We start from the raw sequence: 16543 nt of genomic DNA, 5'->3' as shown, positions 1-16543 counted from the left end.
AAAAGCAACATATCATTTCCTTTTTCTGCCTCTGACCCTCTAGAATTTATATATAAGGCCACATATCTGGATGCAATGCATTTAGGATGTCAGCCCGTTTTCCACCTCATCCTACTCTTAATCCTGCCTTAGCTCTCAGACCACCAGTTGTTATTTATAGAGTCTGAATCACTGCTTTTTTCCTGTGGAAGAAGATAAACCAAGCAGACTACCCCAATATTCAAGATGACTAGGTTTAACTAGGGAATGTGTGTGTGTGTGTGTGCATATATATGTGTGGGTGTAACCCTTAAAGATCAAGAATTCCTGCAAACAGAGTCCAAGTCAGATATTGGTTGACTCCTGGATTCTATGAAAACTCCTCAAGGTCCAGGGCTTGTCCATTATGGGAGGTTTTGCTTCAGGAATCTTCCACTTGGGGGGTGTCTTCTCCAAGTTTGGAAATACAAAGGTACTTTGAATATAATTGACCTTGATGTTGAAGGCTTCAGGTTTGGCATGTTACAGCAAGCCTGAGGACAATGGGAAGGGGGCTATTAACATGAATTTGGGAAGAGGTTCTCATTGAGAACCCATTATGATGGGTATGAGAATGCTATGACTTCCTAGGTACTGGGAGTTGTGATACAGGGATGGATAAGAAGTGGGGGTTTTCAGCTTTATTGCCCAGGTGTCTGCTTTCACGTGAATCAGCCTTCCCCTACACCTCTCCTGCCCCCTCCCCCACTCTATTGGAGATCCTGACCATGGTAGATATATAGATCAGAGCTTTGAAGCCTTTGAGTAATAAGCAGATCAAAAATCTCCAACTCCTTCCACCTGTGAGCCTCCCAGCACTGGCTGACAGAGTCAGGCTCAAGGCAGCTGGAAAGGCAGAAGCCTGGAGGCCATGAGGAGCTTCCCTTCCAGTAGCCCAGTCCTGATCCTGGGGACTTACGGAGTGGTTCTGACAGCAGAATTAACATGATGGGAAGTCTAGGGTGAGACAGGAAGGGGAGAGGGAAGGGACACAGTTGGATAAGGGTCTGGCATCTACTCTCCTGCTTTATGCAAATGTTGCTTTAGCTCCAGAGAAGCCACATTCCAGGACAAGTTTGATGTTTATTTAAAAATACACAGACTTTGCAAGCCATCTGGAAAAGGCTCTGAAGAGGCTCCTGATAAGGGCATCTCACCATATCCCAGCTGCAGGGCAGTAAATCTAGAACATGCAAAAACATCAAAAAAAGTCCTTCCTTGATCAGATGTTGTAAAGAATTTGCCAAGTGTGCAGATAAGGAGATCACTAGAGAGAGTGCATGTGTGAGTCCTTCAGAGAAAGCCCATTTATTTTCTCCTTCTCTGTTACCTTCTGCTGTCTAGCCAAGCGAGGCCTGCACAACAGGGGGAGGTGGGCAAGCACTGGCTGAGGCTACGCAGCCCAAGTCACATATGGCCTCTCTTCCCCAGGTGCCCCGCTCAGCACAGGAGGGTCTCGCCTTTCCTTATCGGTTTTGAAATACGAGGCACAGAGACTCAACGGCTGCCAAGGGAAAAGGCTATCACAGAGCAAATACCTAAAGGGGAGAGACATATTTGAGAAAGAACAGATAACATTTTCAACATATTTAGAGATCCCAGCCCTCATCCGGCTTCAGTATCCCTTCACCTGAGCTTTTACCAATAAGATATGTCAAACAAATTAAACTGTTCAGGGGAAGGCATCTTACCAATCCTTTTTTCTTGTGTTGAAGCTGACCTGGAAACAACCATGCTGAAATAATGGGTCTTGGTAATTTCAAAAGCTAAGGGACTCCAAGCATGCCTAATTTTTTTTTTCTTTTTTTAAATAAACACCAACTGCTTTTTATTATTCAGTTCCAGAAACCTTTCACAAGATGGTACAAAAAAAAAGAAAGAAAGAAAAAGAAACATACCCCCACCCAAAACTTTATAACCACAGCTCAGCTAATGATATTTTTTCCATTGTTCCCAGTCAGCTCCAAACCCATTGTGTGCAAAGCCCATTTTTCCATGCATCTAAATGGTAGAAACAGGCTGTGAAATTCTTTATTCTATTTGTAGCAATTTATGCAGGTGCAGCCAAACACAAAGCTTCAGGACAAACTGTACACAAACTTTACAATGTGGGATTTGAATTTGAAATATGAAACATAAAATCTACACAAAACTGATAAATATCAAGCATAGATATCAGGACTGAAACTTATAACCCATGTGTGAAAGGGAGTCTTGTTTCCTTTCCTTTCCTTAAGTGTTTTATTCTGCTATAGAACAGCTGAGATGAAGATGTAGAGCTTTGTGGTGTGTTTAAATTATACACTCTGTAGATACTATACCAATTTAAAAAGTTACACATAGACCAAGAGATGGCCATCAGTTCATCTGGGTTGACCAGATGCTCCAGCTGGATTGCGGAAAACAAACCAGGCCAATGTGGAAAGAAAATCCATCTGTGCAATTTGTTTGCAGAGTTGACTGATGGGCACATTGCTCTCCTGGTCCATGATGGCTACTGCCTTCTTCATCAGAGCTATCACTATAGGCTTCACGACTCTGACCACCTCCTGAGCTCTGAGTGCTATTAAATTCTTGAAGAGCTACCTCCTCTATGTCTCCAATAATATTTGGAACGTCTGGTCTAGATGGCAGAAGATCTTCTAATTCAGAAAGCTTGTCTAGGTTGATCCAGGAAACTGCACATCAAATTTTATGTAAAAATCACCTTTTTCAAAGGGATTATGATATTGTGGCATGCCTTCACCTTGAACTATAAGAACACATCCTGGTTCGATTACTTTGACAGGGGGGTATTTTACCACAATCTGAGGTCCATCAAGGTGCTTAAATGTGAACTGAAATGCACACAGAGCCTCAACAAGTTCTATATCTTATATGTCATGTGCAAATCATTCCCATCTCTCTGGAACACCTCATGTTCATTTTTTTGTAGCAAAAGAACAATGTCTCCTGGGTCCACTCCTGGTACCTGGTCTGCTTCCCCAGTAAATGTAATTCTCTGTCCATGTTTCCTGCCTTTGTCTACATAGACTTCAAGAATCTTGACTTCTTTAATCACCTTCTTCCCTTCACATTTTTTACAGCGGTCCTTTTCATTAATTACCTCTCCTTCTCCATTACAGTCAGAGCACACAGACTGCATCTGCTGTACCATTCCTGGAGCCAGCTGTTTGCTCATGCCATGTACACCTCGACCCCGACCAGCACTACACCTCTGAACAGCTCCAGATTTCTCACCTTGGCCACTGCATGCGCTACAGGGTGCATTCTTGCTAAGTTGTAGTTTGGTTGTCTGGCCATTACACAGGTCTTCTAAGAATACTTTGAGCGGATGCATCATGTCTTCTCTTCTTCTGCCATTTCGACTTCTGCTCTGATTGACCATGAAGCCAAATAAACCTCCACCAAAAATGTGAGAGAAAATATCATCCATGCTACCACTTCCACCGCTACCTTCCCGAAAATCTTGTTCTCCATATCTGTCATATAGTTCGCGCTTCTCAGGATTTGATAGTTCAGTTCAGTTCAGTTCAGTCACTCAGTCATGTCTGACTCCTTGTGACCCCATGAATCGCAGCACGCCAGGCCTCCCTGTCCATCACAAACTCCCGGAGTTTACTCAGACTCATGCCCATCGAGTCGGTGATACCATACAGCCATCTCATCCTCTGTCGTCCCCTTCTCCTCCTGCCCCCAATCCCTCCAAGCATCAGGGTCTTTCCAATGAGTCAGCTCTTCACATGAGGTGGCCACAATATTGGAGTTTCAGCTTCAGCATCAGTCTTTCCAATGAACACCCAGGACTGATCTCCTTCAGGATGGACTGGTTGGATCTCCTTGCAGTCCAAGGGACTCTCAAGAGTCTTCTCCAACACCACAGTTCAAAAGCATCAATTTTTCGGAGCTCAGATTTCTTCGCAGTCTAACTCTCACATCCATACGTGACCACTGGAAAAACCATAGCCTTGACCAGATGGAACTTTGTTGGCAAAGTAATGTCTCTGCTTTTTAATATGCTATCTAGGTTGGTCATAACTTTCCTTCCAAGGAGTAATTGTCTTTTAATTTCATGGCTACAGTCATAGTATTTCATATGAAAAACTTATTTCTTTGAATTTGTCACCAGCATTTGGATTCTTATCAGGATGGTATTCTTTGTCTAACTTTCTATATGCCTTCTTTATTTTGTTCTCGCTGGCGCCAGGCAGGATGCCCTGGATGTACAACCACGTTCTCCATGGCGGCCGGGGGTGCAGTGCACAGGCAAGAAGGCAGAGAAGCAGGAGGAGCGAAGCCAGGCCCTAAGCAGCGGCGGTGTGGACGGAGACAGGGAGCAGGCACGCCATATTTTATCTTCTTTGCAGATAGTCACACTCAACCCCTTGACCAACGGGAATATCAGTTATTGTTGAAATCATTAAATAGTAGTGATGGGGGATTACAGTTCTTTCTTTCTCTCACCAGTTCTTTATTAAAACTACTACTGTACACATAATGACGAAAACAGGATTAAAACGGAATAACCCACTGGAATGCAGAGTTCCAAAGAATAACAAGGAGAAATAAGAAAGCCTTCCTCAGTGATCCGTGCAAAGAAATAGAGGAAAACAACAGAATGGGAAAGAACTAGAGATCTCTTCAAGAAAATTAGAGATACCAAGGGAACATTTCATGCAAAGATGGGCTCAATAAAGGACAGAAATGGTATGGACCTAACAGAACCAGAAGATATTAAGAAGAATGTGTGGCAAGAAAACACAGAAGAACTATACAAAAAAGATCATCATGACTCAGATAATCTCGATGGTGTGATCACTCACCTAGAGCCAGACATCCTGGAATATGAAGTCAAGTGGGCCTTAGGAAGCATCACTAGGAACAAAGCTAAGGGAGGTGATGGAATTCTAGTTGAGCTATTTCAAATCCTAAAAGATGATGCTGTGAAAGTGCTGCACTCAATATGCCAGCAAATTTGGACAACTCAGCAGTGGCCACAGGACTGGAAAAGGTCAGTTTTCAATCCACTTCCAAAGAACGGCAATCCCAAAGAATGCTCAAACTACCGCACAATTGCACTCATCTCACATGCTAGCAAAGTAATGCTCAAAATCCTCCAAGTCAGGCTTCAACAGTATGTGAACCATGAACTTCCAGATGTTCAAGCTGGATTTAGAAAAGGAAGAGGAACCAGAGATCAAATTGCCAACATCCATTGGATCATCGAAAAAGCAAGAGCATTCCAGAAAAACATCTACTTCTGCTTTATTGACTATGCCAAAGCCTTTGACTGTGTGGATCACCACAAACTGGAAAATTCTTAAGGAGATGGGAATACCAGGCCTGACCTGCCTCTTGAGAAAGCTGTATGCATGTCAGGAAGCCACAGTTAGAACTGGACATGGAACAAAAGACTGGTTCCAAATAGAGAAAGGAGTATGTCAAGGCTATATATTTAACTTATATGCTTATTTAACCCTGCTTATTTAACTTATACACAGAATACATCATGAGAAACACTCGGCTGGATGAAGCATGAGCTGGAATCAAGATTGCCAGGAGAAATATCAATAACCTCAGATATGCAGATGATACCACCCTTATGGCAGAAAGCAAAGAACTAAAGAGCCTCTTGATGAAAGTGAAAGAGAAGAGTGAAAAGTTGGCTGAAAGCTCAACATTCAGAAAACTAAGATCATAGCATCCAGTCCCATCATTTCATGGCAAATAGACGGGGAAACAGTGACAGACTTTATTTTTGGGGGCTCCAAAATCACTGCAGATGGTGACTGCAGCCATGAAATAAAAAGAGGCTTGCTCCTTGGAAGAAAAGTTATGACCAACCTAGACAGCATATTAAAAAGCAGAGACATTACTTTGCCAACAAAGGTCCATCTAGTCAAAACTATGGTTTTTCCAGTAGTCATGTATGGATGTGAGAGTTGGACTATAAAGAAAGCTGAGCACTGAAGAATTGATGCTTTTGAACTGTGGTGTTGGAGAAGACTCTTGAGAGTCCCTGGGACTGCAGGGATATCCAACCAGTCCATCCTAAAGGAGATCAGTCCTGAGTGTTCATTGAAGGGACTAATGTTGAAGCTGAAACTCCAATACTTTTGTCACCTGATGCAAAGAACTGACTCATTTGAAAAGACCCTGATGCTGGGAAAGATTGAGGGCAGGAGGAGAAGGGGATGACAGAGGATGAGATGGTTGGATGGCATCACCGACTCTATGGACATGAGTTTGAGCAAACTCTGGGAGATGGTGAAGGACAGGGAAGCCTAATGTGCTGCAGTCCATGGGGGTCGCAAAGATTCGGACACGACTGAGCGACTGAACTGACTGAACCCGTATTGGGATCATGATTGTTGCTAATATCTCTGTTTTTTAATATGCTGTCTAGGTTGGTCATAGCTTTTTTTCCAAGGAGGAAGCATCTTAATTTCATGGCTGCAGTCACCATCTGCAGTGATTTTGGAACCCCCAAAAATAAAGTCTGTCACTGTTTCCACTGTTTCCCCTTCTATTTGCCATGAAGTGATGGGACTGGATGCCATGATCTTAGTTTTCTGAATGTTGAGTTTTAAGCCAGCCTTTTCACTCTCCTCTTTCACCTTCATCAAGAGGCTCTTTAGTTCCTATTCGCTTTCTGCCTTAAGGGTAGTGTCATCTGCATATCTGAGGTTATTGATATTTCGCCCGGCAATCTTTTTTTTTTAATTTTTTTTCCATTTATTTTTATTAGTTGGAGGCTAATTACTTTACAATATTGTAGTGGTTTTTGCCATACATTGACATGAATCAGCCATGGATTTACATGTATTTCCCATTCTGATCCCCCCTCCCGCCTCCCTCCCCACCCCATCCCTCTGGGTCTTCCCAGTGCACCAGCCCCGAGCACTTGTCTCATGCATCCAACCTGTCGCCTGGCAATCTTGATTCTAGCTTGTGCTTCATCCAGCCTGGCATTTTGCTTGATGCACTCTTCATGTAAGTTAAATAAGCAGGGTGACAATATACAGTCTTGACATAGTGCTTTCCCAATTTTGAACCAGTCCATTGTTCCATGTCTGGTTCTAACTGTTGCTTCTTGATCTGCATACAGGTTTCGCAGGGATCATGCTAGAGTTATTTTATAGGTCAAGTTAAGACTTCATGAACCTCTTCAACTCTCACTTTCATCATTCCCATTATCAACACTGCTTGTTAGCTAAAGAAACGGAGGAAAAAGGAATTTCAGTTAATTGGAGGCAACATTAAAGGAATCCAAGAGTGCTCCACACATGACAAGCTTGCAGAGAGTGTTCTGATGGGAGATCCAAGGCAAGTCAAACAAAAGGAGTATCGAGGAGGTTGGGGTGTATTCTGAGGAATCAATAATCTGAAATGTACTACCAGGAAGAGACTAGTTCCAGATTCTTTTTTTTTTAAATTCCAGATTCTTATAGCTTTAAATTCTCTTAAAATATAAGGATAGCTGGGAGGCAAGAAAATTCTAAAAACTTACATTCTGAATGAGGTCACCAGTTTAAAGAATGAAAACATATTGGGTTTTATGAGGGGATCTCGAAAAATGAGAAGAAGAGAAGAAAGAGAAAGCTGGGTGTTTAAGTTTCTTTCCTTTTAGAATTGTGACACATATTCCTAATGTTCTTGGCCTTTCATATATCCTTGAGACCTGTACTTACCTGGTTAAATTTCCCTCCAAAACATGGTACTCTTGTCTATTTTGACTTCTAATAAGCTCTTCCATTTGCCTGAATGATTTTCCACTCATTCTACATCTGGAAAACCTCATCTGTCTTCTAAGATGCAGCTCAAATATTTCAAGGAAGACTTCCCACCATCCCTAGCCAGAGCGAATCTCTGTCCTTATCTTTTCTGCCCATGTCTTTTAATTCTGCCACTGGGCCCTTACATTCCATGTGTTTCTTGTTCTTATGTCTGTTCATTTTTGTATCCTTAATACCTGAGGGGAAAGACATATCTTGTAAACAAATATGAAATATTGAAAAGATAAGTGAATGAATACAAGGGTAAAGATGAATAGATCGAACATCTGGCATAGGTGACATGATATTAACAACAGACAGATATAACAAATATGTTTAATTTTGAATTTTCTCTCTTCTTCACATAACATAGAAATCTTCAAGATTTAAGTAACAATATCTTTAGCAAGGAGGGTATTTGTCTCACTAACTCACCTCTATGGCATCATTCAGTTCCAGGTGCTATATTTTAAGAGCATCTTAGACTCCCTGAATTGGAAGGGACCGTGAAGATTATCTGGCCCAATCTCATTTTTCTGACAATGTTTTCATCAAGTGGTTGTCCAGCCTCTGATTGCAACTCACCCATCACCAGAGTCAGGGAGCTAACAACATCCTGACACAGTCAGTCTTCTTTTCAAACCTTATTTAACATGAGATTTGTTTTAATGAGCTTTCTCCCTTTGCTCCTAGGGCTTATCCTTCAGCTATCAGAAGACAGTCATAATGCCTTTCCTACCTCAGTCTTTCCCACTCCAGGTGAAACCCTGTTATCCTTCAGCAGCTCATGATATGACGTGACCATATCACCCAAGAAACCAGAGGAATATGCTCTGACCACACCGGGCGCAGAGTATAAGCTGTTCTGCATGGTGCCACCAGCACAGAAGTCCGCTAGGACTGTAGCATCTTCCTTATTCTTGCAATCCTACCAGCTACTTATGGAGACTTGTTGAATATTTGCTTCTGTTTCAAGCTCTTTACACACAGTGTCTCACTTAATTCTTTTCCCATTTTGTACATGATGAAACAGACTTGTAGAGGGTAAATACTTGCCCAGAGTCACACTATGAGTACTGCATTTCTATTAATACAGCTTGTGATTCTTTTTTTGTTTTGTTTTGTTGGCTTTTGGAGAGCAGTCATACCCAGAGTTAACTCCTACTGAAACATCTATTTTCTGCATATGTGATGACTTGGTCATTATTTCCACCTTCATAAAGCAATTAAGAAGTTTTTTTCCCCCAAATTTTATTATACAAATTTTCAAATATTGAGAAAATATTGAAAGAATAGTAAAATGAACACTGTACATCTGCCACCTAAATCCAGTGGTTATCATTTTGTCGGATTGGTTTTATATAACTTTTTATTTATACATCCCTTTCCATCCATGAATTTCAAAATAGTTTGCACTTCTCCCTTAAATATTTTAGTATACATTTCTTAAGAACAAAGAATATTGTCCTGTATAACCAATTGTCACACCTAAAAAAGTTAGCAATAATACCCAGTCCTTACAAACTCCTTTAACTTTCCCAAAATATCTTTTGCAAAAAATTGTGGTATAATAGACATCACATAAAAGTTACAATTTTAATAACTTTTAAGTGTACAGAGCACAAGTGTTAAGCACATAGGTGCAAACAATTCTAGAACTTTTTTCACCTTGAAAAACTGAAACTCTGTATCCATTAAAATAATCACTCCTCATTCCCTTTTCCCCCAGTCCATGATAACCACAGTTCCATCATCTATCTCTATGAATTTGACTACTCTGGATACTTCATGTAAGTGAAATCATACAATGTTTGTCATTTTTATGACTGGCTTATTTTACTTAGCATAATGTCCTCAAAATTCATCCATGTTGTAGTGTGGGAAATATAGATTTTCCATCCTTTTTAAGGCTGAGTTATATTCCATTGTGTATTTATGTCATATTTATTCATTCACCTGTTGATGGACACTTGAGTTGCTTCTACCTTTATGCTATTTTGAATAGTGCTGCTATGAACATGAATGCATAAGTATCTCTTCGAAGCCTTTATTTGAATTCTTTGGAGTATATACCCAGAAGTGGAATTGCTGGGTTGTATGATAATTCATGTAATTTTGAGGGGGACCTTTATACTGCTTTCCCCAGCAGCTGCTCCCTTCTTGCCAACAGTGTGCAAGGGTTTTAATTTCTTTACATCCTCACCAATGCTTCTTTTCTTTTCTTTCTTTCTTTCTCTTTTTCTTTGATGGTAGCTATTCTAAGGGATGTGATGTGGTTTCTCATTATGGTTTAAATCACTTTTCCTTAATGATTAGTGATGCTGGACATCCTTTCATGTGCCTATTGGCCATTTGTATATCTTCTTTAGAGAAATGTCTATTCAAGTCCTCTGCCTATTTGTAATCAAGTTGTTTATTTTTTGTTGTTGAATTGGAAGAGTTCTTTGTACATTCTGGATATTAACCCCTTCTAAGATATAAGATTTGTAAATATTTTCTCCCTTTCTGTGGATTGCCTTTCGCTCTATTGATTATGTCCTTTGATGAAACAGTGACTTTTTAAATTCAAAATACCTTTGTTCTGACTAAACTTCATGTCTTTGCATGTTTTATCTCTACCTAGAATGTCCTCCTACCTTCTTCTTTTTGGATAATGCTATGCATCCTCTAATACTCAGCCCCATTGTCGCCTCTTCCACTCCATCTGAGTTGGAAGTTTTACAACTGTATTCCTAGAGTATTCTCTGCAGGGGCCTCTATTATGGCTTTTAGTCTAGTGTGTTATAGCCCTCTGATTACCTTGAAGGCAAAGACCACTTTGTTCGTCTTCATTTTCCTAGTGCCTAGAACAGTGGCTCATAAACTCCTATTGAACTAGCAAATGTTATATTTAGCTGGACACTCTGAACTAGAGAGGTCAGAGGAAGTCACCAAGAATGGAGGAAAGTGATGATGATTAAAAAGCATGTGTGTAATATTTTACAATCATCAAATAATGTAGGCATATATTATTTCATTCCACCCAGCTTTATTGAGGTATGATTGACAAAACTTGTATGTATTTAGGTTGTACAATGTCATTTTTTTAAGTACAATGTGATGATTTAATATACATATACATATACATTGTGAAATTGTTACCACAATCAAGTTAATTAATACATCCATCACCTCACATAATTTTGTTTGTTTTTGTTTTGTGGTGAGAACACTTAGTATCTACTCATTCTGCAAATACCAAATATACAAATATACACTATTATTAACTATGGACCTTTGTCAGCAAATTTAAATCTCTGCTTTTTAATATGCAGCCAAAGTTTGTCATAGCTTTCCTTCCAAGGAGTAAGTGTCTTTTATTTTCATGAGGGCAGTCACCATCTGCAGTAATTTTGGAGATCAAGGAAATAAAATCTGTCACTGCTTCCACTTTGCCATGAAGTGATGGGACTGGTTGCCATGATCTTAGTTTTTTTTAATGCTGAGTTTCAAGCCAGCTTTTTCACTCTTCTTTCACCCTCATCAAGAGACTCTTTAGTTCTTCACTTTCTGCCATTAGGGTGGTATCATCTGCATATCTGAGGTTGTTTATATTTCCCCTGACAATCTTGATTCCAGCTTGTGATTCATCCAGCCAGGCATTTTGCAGGATATACTCTGCATATAGGGGTTTCCCAGGTGGCTCAGTGGGTAAAGGATCTGTCTGCAATGCAGAAGGTGCAGGAAATGTGAGTTCAATCCCTGAGTTGTAAAGTTCCCCTGAAGGTGGGTATGGCGACCCACTCCAGTATTCTTGCCTGAAGAATCCCATGGACAGAGGAGCCTGCTGCTGCTGCTGCTGCTAAATCACTTCAGTCATGTCTGACTCTGTGCAACCCCACAGACGGCAGCCCACCAGGCTCCCCCATCCCTGGGATTCTCCAGGCAAGAACACTGGAGTGGGTTGCCATTTCCGTCTCCAATGCATGAAAGTGAAAAGTGAAAGTGAAGTCGCTCAGTCGTGTCAGACTCTTAGTGATAGCATGGACTGCAGCCTACCAGGCTCCTCCATCCGTGGATTTTTCAGGCAAGAGTACTGGAGTGGGTTGCCATTGCCTTCTCTGACAGAGGAGCCTGGCAGGCTACAAAGAATCGCAGAGTTGAACACGACTGAAGCAATTAAGCACACACTCATGCATGCACACTCTGTATATAAGTTAAATAAGCAAAATGACAATATACAGCCTTGTCATACTCTTTTCCCAATTTTGAACCACTCAGCTGTTCTATGTCCCATTCTAACTATTGCTTCTTGGCCCCCATACATGTTTCTTAGGAGACAGGTAAGGTGGTCTGGTATTCCCATTTCTGTATAGTCAAAGCTATGGTTTTTCCAGTAGTCATGTACGGATGTGAGAGCTGGATCATAAAGAAGGCTGAGTGCAGAAGAATTGAAGCTTTCAACAACCTCAGATATGCAGATTGATGTTGGAGAAGACTCTTGGGAGTCCTTTGGACTGCAAAGAGATCAAACCAGTCAATCCTATAGGAAATCAATCCTGAATATATATTGGAAGGACTGATGCTGAAGCTGAAGCTCCAATACTTTGGCCACCTGATGCGAAGAACTGACTTATTGGAAAAGAACCTGATGCTGGGAAAGATTGAAGGCAAAAGGAGAAGGGGCAGCAGAAGATGAGATGGTTAGATAGCATCACTGACTCAATGGACATGAATGTGAACAGTCTCTAGGAGATAGTGAAGGACAGGGGAGCCTGGTGTGCCGCAGTCCATGGGGTCACAAAGAGTCGGACATGACTTAGTGACTGAACAACAACAACACAATAATATATACTAGTTTCCCTGAAATTATTCATCTTATGACCAAAAAGTTTGTATCTTTCGACCAACATCTCCCCTTAGCCTCTATATCTCAGTGCTTAGCAACCACCATTCTACTGTTTGTTTCTATGAGTTCAACTTTTTTAGATTCCACATATATGTGAGATCACACAGCAATTGTCTTTCTGTGTCTGGTTTATTTCACTTAGCATAATGTCCTTCAGATTCATCCATGTTGTTGTAAATGGCACAATCTCTTTTTTAACAGCTGAGTAATATTCCTGTGTGTGTCACATTTTCTTTCTCCATTCATCTGTCAGTGCATCCATATCTTGGCAGTGAAAGCATGGAGTCCTAACCACTGGACCACTAGGGAATTCCCAGGCTGTTTCCATATCTTGGCTATTGTAAATAATACTGCAACAAACATGAGGATGAAGATATCTCTTCAACATACTGATTCTATTTCCTTTGGATGTATACCCTGAAGTGGGATTGCTAGATCATAAAGTAGTTCTATTTTTATTTTTTTGAGAAACCTCAATACTTTTCCCCATAATGGTTGTCCAAATTTACATTCCCATCAGCAGTGTACAAGGGTTCCCTTGTCCACATTTTCACCAACACTAGTCATTTCTTATCTTACAGCATGCTGTGATTCATGGGGTCTCAAAGAGTAGGACACGACTGAGCGACTGAACTGAATTGAACTGATGTTAGCCATCTTAATTGATGTGAGGTGATATTTCACTGTGGTTTTGGTTTACATATCTCTGATGATTAGTGATGTTTAGCACCTTTTCATATACCTGTTGGCCATTTGTATGCCTTCTTTGAAAAAATGTCATCTCAGGTCCTTTTAATCCAGTAATTTTTATTTTTTTGCTATGAGTTCTTTGTGTATTTTGGATATTAACTTCTTATCAGATATATGGTTTGCAAATATCTTCTCTCAATCCATAGGCTGCCTTTTCATTTTGTTGATGGTTCACTTTGCTGTATGTTACTTTGCTTGTTTTTACTCTGACATAGTCCCTTTTATTTAATTTTGCTCTTGTTGCCTGTGCTTTTGGTGTTATACCCAAAAAATTATTACCAAAACCAGTATCAAGGAGTTTTCCCCCTATGTTTTCTTCTAGGAGTTATATGGTTTCAGGTTTTACTTTTATTTTATTTTTGGCTGCACTGCATGGCATGCAAGATCTTAACTTCCTGACCAGGGATCAAATCCATACCCCCTGCAGAGGAAGTGTGGCGTCTTAACCACCGGACTGCCAGGGAAATCCCTCAGGTTTTACGTTGAAATCTAATCCATTTTGAGTTATTTTTTGCATATGTGTAAGATAGGCCCCAGTGCATTCTGTTGCATGTGGATATCCAATTTCCCCAACACTACTTTTTGAAGAGATTATCGTTTTCTTATATATTATAAGTTATATATTCTTGATGCCCTTGTCAAAGATTAGTTGATCATATATGTGTAGATTTATTTCTAGGCTCTGTATTCTGTTCCATTGGTCTATGTGTTTGTTTTTATGCCAGTATCATACTGTTCTGATTACTATAGCTTTACAGTATAGTTTGAAGTCAGAAAGTATGTCTCCAGGTTTGTTCTTCTTTCTCAAGATTTCCTTGACTAGTCAGGGTCTTTTGTGGTTCCATATGAATTTTAGGATTTCTTTTTTTATTTCTGTGAAAATGCCATTGAAATTTTGAGGGACTGCATTGAATCTGTAGATCATTTTGGGTAGTATGAACATTTTAACAATATTAATTCTTCTAATTCATAAATATGATATATCTTTCCATTTATTGGCATCTTTTTCAATTTCTCTCATCAGTGTCTGATATGATAGTTTTCAGTGTACAAATATTTCACCTCCTTGTATTCTATTTTTCTGGTGCTATTATAAATTGGACTGTTTTCTGAATTTCCTTTTTGATAGTTCATTGTTAGTGTATTGAAATGAAACTGATTTTTTATGTTAATTTTATACCTTGCAACTATACTGAATTTTTTCATTAGTACTAATAGTGTTTTAGTAGTGTCTTTAGGTATTTCTATACATAAGTTCCTGTCAACCACAATTAGAGAGAATTTAACTTCTTTTCTGATGTAGATGTCTTTTATTTTTCTTGCCTAACTGCTCCAGCTAGGTCTTCCAGTGTAATGTTGAATAGCAGTTACGAGAGTGGGTATCTTTGTCATGTTTTTGACCTTAGAGGAAAAGGTGTCAACTTTTTATCACTGAGTGTGATGTTAGTGGGTTTGTCATAGATGGCCTTCTTATGTTGAGGTACTTTATTCTATACTTAATTTGTGGAGAGTTTTGAATCATGAGAGGATTTTGAATTTTGTTAAATGCCTTTTCTGCATCTATTAAGGTGATTATATGGTTTTTATCCTTTATTATGTTAATGCAGTACATCACATTTATTAATTTGCATATGTTGACTCATGCTTGCAGGGATAAATCCTACTTGATCATAGTGTTTGATCCTTTTAATGTGCTGTTGAATTCATCTGCTAGTATTTTGTTGAGGGTTCTCGCATCTATGTTCATTAAGGATATTGGCTATAACTTTCTTTTCTTAAAGTGTTCTTGTTGGGCCTTGGTATCAGGGTAATGCTGGCCTTGTAAAATGAGTTTGGAAGTGTTCTCTTCTCTTTAATTTTTTAGAAACATTTGAGAAGGATTGATGCTAGTTCTTCTTTAAATGTTTGGTAGATTTACCAGTGAAGCCAACTGGTCCTCGGCTTTTCTTTATTAGGGATTCTTGATTACTGATTCAATCTCCTGACTCATTACTAGTCTGTTTAGATTTTCTTTTTCTTCAATATTCAGTCTTGGTTGGTTCTATGTTTCTAGGAGTTTATGCACTTCTTCAAGGTTATCCAATTTGTTGGCATATAATTGTTCACAGTAGTCTCTTATGATCCTTTGCATTTCTGTGGTATTATGTTATCTTATTTGATCCTCAGAACAATAGGTAAAGTATATATATTTAATCTTCATTTTACAGAGGAAGAAGGTGAACTTGTGAGAGGTTCATTGACTTTCTTAAGGCTACATAGGTGAAAACTTGTGGGACCAGGACTTGAACCCAGGCCTTTTCACTACCAGTTCATTGTTCTTTTCCTGTAATAGGGCATTGTTGAAGTAACTGAAAATGCTTAGCTTGGAGTAGAAAAGACTTAGAGCAGGTATTATAGACATTTTCAAAGATCTGAAAAAATATCACATGGGGTTCTTGAAAGGGCTTCCATTTACCCTGTTTAGCTCTTATGAGTGAGATTAGGAAGGTAATAGGAAGAACTTTTTGACAATAAAAGCTGTCCAAATTTGAACTGGACTTTCTAATCAACTTCCTATAACTTGGGGTGTTAAAGCATCAGCATATAGCCATCTGAAAGGAAAGTTCTTGGATGGGAGCCTGGACCAGATGACCCTGAGATCTCTCAATGACTTTAAGATTCCCTTTGGGTCTTTCCCCGTATCTCTTGTGAACATATGTCCTGGGAACATTTGCATGGCTGGCTTAACCACAACCACCAGTAAAGTTGGACATCACCCCTTTGTAGAAGACTGAGTTGTACCTTGCTCCCAGAAGCAAATAATGAAAACAATTCTGAACTGAAATAAATGTAGATTGATTCTAATCAAGAAATGTGTTCCTTTCAGTGATGCTTAGGATCATAATACTAAGAAAGACCTCATTCCAGTTGGAACCAAGAAATCAAGATCTCCAAAACTCAGAGGTATAATTGGATGGGAATGAGAGAAACAGGTGTATTAGCAACAGGCCAGAGGGGACTATTAAGCAAGAATTCCTCCCTGTACACCACATTCTTCTCCTGGAACCACTTTGAAAACTTGACCTTGAATTATTTCTGGGAGAAGGGAGAAGTCAGCAACCCGGGGAATCAG

General features: G+C 39.7%; 1 pseudogene; it reads right to left on the bottom strand.

The window, feature by feature from the left end:
* Positions 1-16543, bottom strand: part of LOC136150139 (dnaJ homolog subfamily A member 2-like) — a 41742-nt pseudogene that overhangs the window by 11631 nt on the left and 13568 nt on the right.

Source organism: Muntiacus reevesi, chromosome 18 (genome assembly GCF_963930625.1).
Source record: "Muntiacus reevesi chromosome 18, mMunRee1.1, whole genome shotgun sequence".
Lineage (NCBI taxonomy): Eukaryota > Metazoa > Chordata > Mammalia > Artiodactyla > Cervidae > Muntiacus > Muntiacus reevesi.
This window is presented reverse-complemented; position numbering and strand designations above follow the sequence as displayed.